This window comes from Pleuronectes platessa, chromosome 3, assembly GCF_947347685.1.
Source record: "Pleuronectes platessa chromosome 3, fPlePla1.1, whole genome shotgun sequence".
NCBI lineage: Eukaryota > Metazoa > Chordata > Actinopteri > Pleuronectiformes > Pleuronectidae > Pleuronectes > Pleuronectes platessa.
This window is the reverse complement of record NC_070628.1, coordinates 25,725,549-25,736,348: the sequence shown is the minus strand read 5'-3', so window position 1 is coordinate 25,736,348 and position 10,800 is coordinate 25,725,549. Positions and strand designations below refer to the sequence as shown.

Sequence of the window (10,800 nt, the reverse complement as noted above, 5' to 3'; positions counted from 1 at the left end):
TCAACGTGATGCTGACACGGACACATGAACTCGTGAAGGGTTTTTGTAGGATTTTTATTTGAGCAAGACCTTCAGTAGATCACCGCACTTCACACACAGGCGCTTTGTGAAAATGACGAATCTGCCACCGGCTCTGAAAAACAGCCTCAACATCTGGAATGTCGCCAGAAGCCATGCCCGCCAGTTAAACTGGAACACCGGTCCTGTGAGGAAGTGTAGAGCCCAACGTACAGCTGTGTGTGCGTATGCGCGTGCGCGTGTGTGTGTGTGTGTGTGTGTGTGTGACGGTATCAGCGTCGCCATACATGCACGCTGTAAACTCTATTGCGGTCAAGCCAGCCGACACTCGCGTCTCTGTGGTCAATTCAGGCGACACAGATATTATACTGCACTCATACACTGACATTTATGGTAAACGCATCCAAGCCGCCCAGAACGGCAACGGAATACTCGAAGTTAGAAACAGAACACATCCGGTTTTCAAAATAAACTGTTGAAACGGAGACCTATACAAAATGCATAATTGAAAAAATAAATTTATTGGATTGTATTCACAATAAGTATATATCGCCTTACCTGTGTCATTTTTGTGAATATGATTTTGACTGTATCAATTAAGAGATTCTACTAAATAAGTCACACATTTTTAGCTTCAAGAAGCTAATTTGGGGATATTTCAAAGTACTATAAAACACTTTGCTCAATAATTCCAGAGAGAGACTGATATTCCTGTTTTCAGGACCTCCCTGACTATCAATATACTGAAGATCAGACATTTTTACTGTGTAGATTAAGAGATTTTTTAAAGTAAAATCCAACATTTCCACCGTGAAATAGATCATTTCAGGATACTTCAAAGTACTGTAAAAAAAACTTTGCCCAATAATTCCAGAGAGAGACTGATATGCCTGTGTTCAGGACCTATCTGACTACCCAAATAATGAATATCAAACATTTTTACTGTATAGATTAAGAGATTTTTCAAAGATAAGTCCAAAATGTGTATAATCAAATCAGTTCATTTATGGATATTTCAAAGTACTGTAAAAACACTTTGCTCAACAATTCCAGAGACAGACTGATATGCCTGTGTTCAGGACCTCTCCGAATACAAACATAATGAATAACAAGCATTTTTACTGTATAGATTAAGAGATTTTTCGAAAAAAACTCCAACATGTGCACAATCTGCGTAAACATTACGCCCTGCAAATACTTAAAGCCTCAGGTGGGTGAGGAGTGTTTTAGTCATCTTGTGATATTGTAGTACTCCAGATCTTAAATGTGTATTTGTATTTAAGTGTTTCGACATAGGTAACAACTGTGCCATGTGCTCAGTGGCAAAACCACCAGGACCAGGGCCTTCCTTCACTGACTGGGTATGTTTTTTTTTACTCTTGTCATTGTTTGTTTGTGCATTTTGTACATTTTAGAGATTACAGGAAACAGGGGTTAAGAAAGATGACATGATACAAAGGTCTCTGGCCAAAGTCATTCTCATAGATTTCATAAAAAGGTGGCTAAAGGCCGAATTATAGTCGGGTTGCACGCACGCACGCATGCACGCAACACGCCCCTTTCGTGCCCTCTGCGGTCTTGCGTGCGTCCGCCAATTTTTCTAACTACACGACAAAGCGACGCGAGCCTCACGCAGCCCGCAAGGCTTGTGATTGGTCTGCTTACTACATCCTGTCCGGACTCTAGTTTCCGGTTTCATGCCCCACAATACGCGGAAATCACGGAAGATTTAGAAGAACGAATATGGACCAAATAGAAGAGCACTTGGCAGAAGAGATCCGAAAGTATGACCACTTGTATAACCCGTCACTGACTGGCCGATTTGTCCGCCAGAAATAGGCTATGAGGAGCCGGAGTGGCGATGTAAATAAACAGTCGACGAAGAAGAAGACGTTTCTTCTTTGTGTGTTTTGTCTTTGAAAAAAAACGTTACTCCGCCTAGGGCTCTGGCGGTGAATTGCGTTGCAACACGTGCAGCATGTTAGAGAAGTATAAACCAAAACGAGTCCGTCGATGCAGCTGCGTGGCCTTCCGCGGTTGCAGTCGCAGGACTATAATTCAGCCTTAAGTCAGCCTTGTATTTCGCATTTATAATTTACTGTTAAACAGTATGTGAATGCAATTCAACACACAAATCCCATCAAATCCACATTAATCTAAATTCCCTGCTGTAATCACACAACAATTTTGGTGTAAAGATATATAAAAATGTCCGTTCACTTAATTTCTGTTAACAAATTCCTAACATTTGGGTGATTGTTATTCTTCATTGTCAATAACGGTCTCTCCAAAACGGTCTCTCTTTGCTATTATCAGCAGCATGCTACATCCAATTCAATTCAAGCGTTTATTGTCATTGAACAGCTGTACAACAAAACTTAAGTGCATCTCCTCTCAGTGGTAGAAATAACAGTTAAAAGAAAACAAAGATCAAAGATCAACCAACAGCTCATCATAAAAATCGAAACTGTAGTAAAAAAAAAAATATTGCATTGACAATTATAAGATGAAATGAGTTTTGCACTTTGTAAGGGAAATGTAACATGTGACCATAATATAATCATGTTTATGTATACTTGGATTGATCATCATTGAATCTCTAACAAATGTAACTTTGATGTTGCTGTTTCCTGTAGAACTGAGTGAGTGTTGGCCTGATTACTCCAGTCACAGTAATCTAATTAGTCCGGACACAGTGTGATAGTAATTAGCTATTCAGGCATTATGATTGATGTAAGGAACTACTTTGATGTTCCTTACACAAACTCACCTAACAAAGACCTTACAGCACGGGGGATTTGTGGTGGTTGTAGACAATAAGAAGGGATCTTGGAGACAGATGTTACACTCCAGGGGTCTGAGAGCAGGGGACAGGATACCCGTCACCTATTTCCTTTATATCAAAGAGGCTGATCAATAAGTTTGTTCCTCTCTAGGAGGAGCTTGAAGATGTTTGAAGTCCTGCTTCTCCTGTGTCATTAACTGTTTAACAACCCCCTCCCGAATGGGTGGGGTTAGCCAAATGTATAAATACCAACCACTGTCTTCCATCTGGGTGCATATGACAAACTCAACTCTGTTGTATGTACCATGCTCGAGCATTAAATGTGTGACAATACTGTAAGAGAATTGTGTCTCGTTTCCTCCTTGCTAAAGGTGGGATTGTAGAAATTGCCACGACAATTGGGGGCTCGTCCGGGATGCCTAACTCATTCACGCTTCAAACCATTCTCAAGACCAAGTTTAAATCTGCGCGCAGTCGGTGAGGGGATTTTCTTTTTATTAATTATTATTGCCCAAGACCCGAAGTCTACCTCTCCTGAAGGGCAAGTCGTAATCGACTCCCAGGGTGAGAAGAGGCTGCTTGTGAGATTATGGAATGAAGATTGTTCGATACGGCATCTGAAATTTTTCTTTGAAGGAGGATACAGTATTGAAGAGCACGGGGTGACGCGTGAGGTAGAGTGACATTACTTAGGGGTGATGACCCATTGATAAAGGAATTAATAAGAATAATATCAATTAATGTCATCTATGTGCTGGTAAGTGAGTGACTGCGAATTTAATTTAAATGGGGAAACTTAATAGCAAGCCTTTTACTGAAGTGTGTGATCTAATGGGATGTGCAAAAATTATGTGTGAGATACATGGTGATGACTCCTGTAAACAGCTTCTGGTGTGGGAGGAACAATTTGGATTTCCTGAGAATGGAAGTTTTTGTATAAATCAAATACAGGCGCTACAAGATGAATTGGTAAAACATGAGAAATGGTAAAACCAAAATGGTAAAACCAAAATTAATTGGATAGCATTTTTGAGGTGGAGGATTGAATCTGAAAAAAAAAGAAACAGGCAACAAAGTAGTGAACTGGGGGGCAAGAGGGAGGGGAGGGAAACTAATCAATGTCCTCAGCTCTCACATTCACAGAAAGAACTGGATCTCCTCCCTGCCTCAGCCGCTCATCAGAGCCACCTGAACCAACAGCCTGCTATCTCATACCGAGACCTCCAAGGACAGTCTGCCTCAACAGGACGCACCACATCAGGTGCAGCATTCGCTCCAACTCCATGTCACCAGAATCAGGGTGAGGCTGCTGCAACCATCGCGGCACAAGACAGTCTTGGGTCAGACAGACTCAGTCCCATCTCAACAAGAACAAGAGCAGACGCAGATGCAGTGATGTATGTCTACAGAGCCTGGACACCAGAGGAGATGTGCTGAATTTCCAGTGAACTGTCAGACATAGCGTCACAAGGAGGGCCTGCAATTTTCGAAGTACTGTCCCAAATTGTATAACAGTAAAGGCAGACTTTGAGAGAAACCAGAAGTCTCTTGCTCCACAGCATAAAACTGAAATGGCAAGGGGCCAAGTATAAAGGGACTGGCCAGGGACAGACATGCGCTATGACTGGAGAACAGATGCGGTTTCGCGGACATGTGAAGAGACTCTATGAGAACAACCTGCTGGAAAGGTGGTCAAATCTATTAAAGTCTTCAAAGATAACCGCTGAATGTTGCCACCAGAAGACCCAGACCACTGTGCGAGAGACTGTAACACGACAAGGCTGAAAAGGAGATCCACTCGATTTATTTTTCACGTATCCCAGAGACTGCACAGAGGATGAGGCATGGCTTGAGGCAGAGGCGGAGGAGACTCCAGATTCAGGTGAACGCACCCCCAACACCACACGTACAAACATTACAAAGAATTGTTTAACATGGTGTTGTATATTCAGCTTGAACATGGTTATATAAAATGATGGCATGTTACTGTTGTAAATTCAGCTAACGGAGCTTTCTAATATGTGTATATACTATGCGGACATGCTTCCTCCTAAGTTTTGAGTTTGAGGTATTCGTCCCCCTCTGGGGAATGATCTTTGACCTATCATATGTTATCTTGCCTGCTAAGGGAGGAGCAAAGATGTGGGGGTTGACTTCAAACTTACAGTAACTAAAAACATGTGCAAATTTGGACATAGACCCTATGTGCTACGTCATTTTACCTATAGTTCTGTGGTAAACAACTCCTCTATAAAAGGGCTTGCCTGGCGGAGGCGAGCCAGATTTTCACTATCTGGCCTTTGTGAATTCTCCGGGCATACCATGGAGCCCGTCTGACCTGTGAAACTTCTGTGTAATAAATTCTGTTATGCTGCAAGTTCTGGGTCCGCGTCTCCTCTCTTCAAACACCAACTTCGACAAGACACTGCTGCTTCAAAGATACGACAATGGCAAAAAGCAAGTGGATCTGAAGTTTTACCTGAAATATCTCTACAGGTAGCAGGCAAAATATCTAATTTCTGGTTGATTCTGGGGCCGCAAAACAACATTATCTTCCAAAATTGGTTGGTATATATATTTTCACTGTTGGGGCATCAGGCACCAAAATTAAATAATCATATACCACACCACGGTCTGTTACCAAAACAGATGGGGATATAAAATACATGTTGACTTGAAAATTTGTTAGGAGGACACCAAATGTGGTCTTAGGCTTGATTTTTGCATTGTAAACAGGAAGGGGTTTAAGTCACCAGAACATGAGATATCCATAGTGAATATGTACAACCAGATCATGGTTAGCCACTGTACCTACACCAATGGGACCTGTTACCCACTGGGCCAAGGTATATAACCTCAGATCTGCTTGAAATAGCACACACACACACACTGCGTCATGCAAGTATCTGACTTACATTGCACAGCAACAGTTAGTGAAGGAACAGACATTAAAAAAAAAACTGGTTCCAGGAAGATTAAAGAAAGCAATTGTATTAGTAGTGATTTGGTGTATTATGATAATAGATTGTAAGCATTGACTGTTGTGTTGACCCCACAATAGGCAAATCTTTAATATACTTAACCCATCACCAGATATATTTCTAGCTAAAGCAAATGATGTGCAGTGGGAAAATTTGGCACACATGGTCACTGAGTGTTCACAAGATTGTAAATGGGAGGATAGGGGAGAAGGAATTCAATATTCTTCCTCAATGCAAACACACAGATGCCCATTTTCAGAGCATTTTTATGGGGGAAAACAAAAATGTGTATTTAGAACAAACCGCTAAATTTAAACAAAAGGTTTGCAGTTTAACAATTGACTCTTCAGAGTTACAAAAAGTGCAACAAAATGTATGGACTAATGATAAGTATGATCTGGGATTATTTTAAACTGAACATCTCAATGTGACACCAAAGAGCACATAACGTTAATGTTCGAGCGCACATCCACTCAATCCAGAAGCAGCAGCAGGTATAACACCAGAATTTTAAAACTGGTAGAAAACCGGAGTCATCATTCCATGTGCACACTCACCAGTAAGAATGCCTATTAAATAAATTAAAATAAAACAAAAAAGAGAGGATAATATAAAAGATTCTCTGGTTCCACCAGAAAGCATGTAGTTTTTGTTTATTTTGAATTGTTTATTTTGCTAATACATTTTTCAGTGTCCCAGTTCATCCACACTCTCAGTATTGGTTTGCTTTCACAATTCCGGATAAATCATATACGTTCAGACGTATGTCCAAAGGTTTTGTGGAATCCCGCGCAGTCAGGTCACGGGTTATGCAAGTGAGTCTGGAGGACTTGGCATTACCAGCGGTAAGCAAGTGAGTCTGGAGGACTTGGCATTACCAGCGGTTAGCGCGCTGATATAAATGTTGATGATTCGATGATTTGTTCACCAACAACACAGGCCTTTAAAGTCGACACAGTAGCATGCTAAAATATCTTGCAGACCAGGGCCACGAGGCCAGCCTGGCTAAGCTGCAATTTGTCCAGAAAAGTGTAACTTTCCTAGGACACAAAATTTCTAGTAGCGGTAAAAACATTGAGCTCAAACGAGTGGAAGCCATCCTAAAGATTCTAACACCGCGTTCTAAAAAACAATTAATGTAATTTTTTTAGGGATGACGGACTACTGTAAACAGTGGATCTGTGATTATGCATCCCTGGAGGCTCCACTCCTGTATGTTATGCATGGCCAAGGACTGACACCAACCGACAACCTGACGTGAATGACAGACGCTGACACAGCATTTACCTAACTACAACAGACTGACTTCGACACCTACACTGGGACCACCAGATCAAAACAGATCATTTACACAGACTGTAAATGAGAAACGGGGTTTCATGACAACAGTTTAGTGCAAACGACCAGTGGCGTATTTCTCCTCAAAGAAATTAGATAGCTTGGCATAGGGTCAGCCTCTCTGTCTAAGAGCAGAATGATATCAAGAGGTCACATTGTTAATGCCATATTCTGGATCGTCCATTCTGCTAGAGCAGCAACCTAATTCTATTAACAGCCATTTTACTCTGTAAAGTGTGAAGCTCACACTAAAGGTGATTCTGTTTTTTCAACAGGTAATGCTCAAGCAGATACAGCAGCAGAGGAAGCGGCAACTAACCAACATATTGTCATTGATATTCCTTTTTCCTTTCTCTCACAGATTTAGCAGAAGCACAGAGCCATGCTAACAACATAGAGAAAGCAGAATGTAAATGTTTTAACAATGTATGTCAATCTAAGGACGGCCGTCCATGTGTGTTTAAATGTTTATTTGTTGTTTTGTTTGTTTCTGTTTTATTGAAAATTGTCTGGTTTCCAAAACTACTCTTTTACGTTTTATTTCAAAATGTTTACATTTTCTGACAGGCAACACTACAGGAGGCCAGGACGTACAACCCCCTGGCCAACCGATTGATCGCTTGCAAATGGATTTCATTGAACTAACACCATGTGAAGGAAAGGAGCATTGTCATGTGGCTGTTGACATATTTTCCCTACAGGTAAAGCAGATGCCTCTGCAGTCGCAACGGTGTTAGTGCGAGAAAACATTTACCCTACAAACAAGGGGTGGAGCAGTTGAAAGAGAACATTGGAACAATTAAAAACAAATGGTCAAGTGCTGTGATGACACAGAACTCTCATGGATCAAAGCACTACCGGTAGTGTTTACTGACCATGAGAGGGAGGGGAAGGGCCCGAACAGGTATGTACTGTGTGGACATAACCAAAATGTTGAGCCTTATACACACAGGTAAATGCAGCAATCCCGCAACCAGCAGAGGGCCAGTTGCATAAATGGAAACCAGGAGACTGGGTGCTGATATAAGTCCGCCACTTGAGACGGAGGCCCAGGGAGAGAGTGTCGCTTCCCTCACAGACGAGGAACAAAGCAGAAGAAAGACGACAGCTCTCACTGAGGTGTAAAACCATACCAACAACCAACAGCTGTTGCAGATAAAGGAAGAAACGGCGAGAAAGAGACAGAAGGAACTAAAAAAAAAAGAAAAAAAAAAAAGAGAAGAAAGACCAGTACCAACTCATCATAAACCAACCCGACAGTAAAATGGACATCATTTATTTTATCTTATAATTATTTAACAGAGCGCACAGACCAAGTGAGTTCAAAACTGACTGTAGAAAATATCCAAATTCAAGATCATTGTGCATGCAATGCTCCAACCACATGTAGAATTCCTAGCTCTGCCTGCTAGCTTCAATGACACAGAATGCTGGCCAGTAAGTAATCCAGAATATACTTTTTGCGTCATGGCAGGAATGTGGATAGCACCGTGGAAAACTCAAACCCAAATAATGTTCTTAGAATTTAAATCTGAATTATTGTTCAAAGCCTATATTTTCATCTAAATCCTCAGCCCGCAACTGCTCAGTCGCTTGGCATCCTCTGCCAGTGCATCCTATGTCAAATGTTTCTTCTGTGTACAGGATCCTAGCCAAATAAATACAGCAAATGCTTATTTAAATCAAACAAAAACTGTTTCTTTTAACAGACAGTCTGCACTGCCAGAGAAGGTGTATTTAGTCTGTGGGGACCAGTGTTACAGCTGCTTACCAAGAGAATCCCACAGTCGTTTGTTCATGTTTTTGATTGCCATTTCTGTTATCACTTGTAAGATTGGTCTGATTCGCAAACAATGCACTTAGGCCATTGTTACCGCTATGCAAATTGACCTCTACCCTATCTCAGACTGGATTCCACCATATGATGACGTTGATAATATATCACACAACTGAAGTACCCTCAATCGTCAACTTCGGACAGAGTGGGATTTCCCCCACCTTATAAAGTGTTATTGATCCATAATGATCAAAATGACGGATTGTAAGGGAAATGTAACATGTGACCATAATATAATCATGTTTATGTATACTTGGATTGATCATCATTGAATCTCTAACAAATGTAACTTTGATGTTGCTGTTTCCTGTAGAACTGAGTGAGTGTTGGCCTGATTACTCCAGTCACAGTAATCTAATTAGTCCGGACACAGTGTGATAGTAATTAGCTATTCAGGCATTATGATTGATGTAAGGAACTACTTTGATGTTCCTTACACAAACTCACCTAACAAAGACCTTACAGCACGGGGGATTTGTGGTGGTTGTAGACAATAAGAAGGGATCTTGGAGACAGATGTTACACTCCAGGGGTCTGAGAGCAGGGGACAGGATACCCGTCACCTATTTCCTTTATATCAAAGAGGCTGATCAATAAGTTTGTTCCTCTCTAGGAGGAGCTTGAAGATGTTTGAAGTCCTGCTTCTCCTGTGTCATTAACTGTTTAACAACCCCCTCCCGAATGGGTGGGGTTAGCCAAATGTATAAATACCAACCACTGTCTTCCATCTGGGTGCATATGACAAACTCAACTCTGTTGTATGTACCATGCTCGAGCATTAAATGTGTGACAATACTGTAAGAGAATTGTGTCTCGTTTCCTCCTTGCTAAAGGTGGGATTGTAGAAATTGCCACGACAACTTACACCAGGATAATATAATATTAATGCACATTACCGTTGAAACTGCCCAGACCCAAGTTCAGTTCACAGTTGTACTGTGAGTTCAGTTCTCTACTCTTCCTTGGCTTCTTCCCTCTGGCTGCTGGTTGGTTCATATAAACTATGACCTGACGTCTTGCAGATTGGCAACTAATTAAAATAACAATGAAGAAATATGACAATGACAACAGCAATGTAGCATTTGGTTAAAGCATGGTAAAGCTCGTAAACATGACTGAAGCCTGCTAGTGTAGTGAAACTTTTAAATGATTACTAAGCAATGAACCTCTGTCTTTAGTAAAGGTGGTTAATTTGCATTTTTACAGATTCAGTGTGACAGATGTAGCCGGTGGTTTCATGCCCAGTGCCTCCAGATGGACACAGCCCAGTTTCAAAATGTGCAAACCGCTGACTGGAGTTGCTGTCTGTGTCAAAAATAATCCCACAATCAGTATGTGCTATGTCATTTTTTTTAATATGTGACACTGTTTTCTTTGTGTGTATGAAAGGGTGGCCTAAAACACATATTTTGCCTTTCATAGTATTACCAGCTGCAAAAACAACACTGGTATTGTTTTCCCTTTGTGAGTATGTGTGCTAGTCCCCAGGTGTTTATATTGCTATCTCTCTGTGGAAACATTTTTTCATCTCGATAGCAACCGTGAACGATGCAGTCACAGAACTTTACAGGTGTGTATTTGATATCAAAGTTTGAAGATGGTTGTGGCCCAATAATGGCACCGGAATTACGAGGTTAAAAGGAAGGGATTGATCATGACTTTACGCCCCTTAACCAAATTAGCTTCATGGCTGTTTAGGTTTTCTAATTTGGTTTTCGTTTTAATATCACAGTTGAGTGATGTTTGTGTTTTTACATAAATGTTTTTGGTTCCCATTTTATACAAAATTTAACTCCTGAGTGCATATGGTCTGACTGCTCTTGATTTCTTAAGTTTTACAT

The 10,800-nt window shown here is 41.0% G+C and overlaps 1 long non-coding RNA gene across 1 annotated transcript; it reads left to right on the top strand.

Moving 5' to 3' along the window:
* Window positions 1-2,547: 2,547 nt before the first annotated feature.
* LOC128433031 (uncharacterized) lies at window positions 2,548-9,765 on the top strand. Its single transcript, XR_008335769.1, has 2 exons — window positions 2,548-4,685; window positions 7,690-9,765. It is a non-coding gene; the product is annotated as an uncharacterized LOC128433031 (long non-coding RNA).
* Window positions 9,766-10,800: the final 1,035 nt, after the last annotated feature.